Genomic DNA, 799 nt, shown 5'->3' with positions numbered 1-799 from the left:
AGCAATTCAGCTTTCTTATTTTGAAGTGAGTTTGTGATGGAGCTGTGTGGAAACACATCTTGAATTTTGCACATACCTCAGCTGCTTTTTAAAGTCTTCCATGACTAAATAATTTAAAATGTGTGTGGGAGAAATCCTCACAAAGCTAGGCAACGCTTATGATGGTTAAAAAAAAATGGGACTACAAAAATGCTTATTATATTAATGCCCTATAAATCCAAAATTATTTTTATTGCTTTAGTTAGTAATAAAATAATGAAATAAAGGAGTTTTACTTTTTATTACAGAAATAATAAATTTAATAGTAAAAATTAAACCTATACATCAAAACAGCAAAAATAACCAACTATTTAACCTCTCCAATTCTTCTGATTTTACAAACCCATATTTACATAGATAGGATCAATGTGAAAACATCAAAGGGAGCTTAGTTTCTTGACTTGTAAAAGGAGTGCCAGGACAGTCTCAGGGGGAACCTCATTCCAAATGCTCAAAGCAGCATCAAAAACATTTGCAAGTTCAGGGATGATTATGAGTGGTTAGGGTTTCATGAACTAACGTGTCCTAGGGAAGGCAAAACCACAATGGCCAAGCTTAGCTAGTATTGACACAAAGAAAGCCCCTTCTAATCTTCTTGTTTTCCCCACAAATTCACTTTTCTTTCCCCTCAGGGAACAATACCAAGATATGATGCTCTCAGTCATAACAACTAACACCCATATAGCACTTGAAGGTTTGCAAAGAGCTTTACAAATATGATCTCATTTTATCCTTACAACAGTCCTGGGAGGGAGGTACT

Source organism: Petaurus breviceps, unplaced genomic scaffold (assembly GCF_028583685.1).
Source record: "Petaurus breviceps papuanus isolate PSGF00001 unplaced genomic scaffold, PetGlider_PUasm1.0 208, whole genome shotgun sequence".
Taxonomy (NCBI): domain Eukaryota; kingdom Metazoa; phylum Chordata; class Mammalia; order Diprotodontia; family Petauridae; genus Petaurus; species Petaurus breviceps.
Note: the sequence above shows the minus strand (reverse complement) of the source record.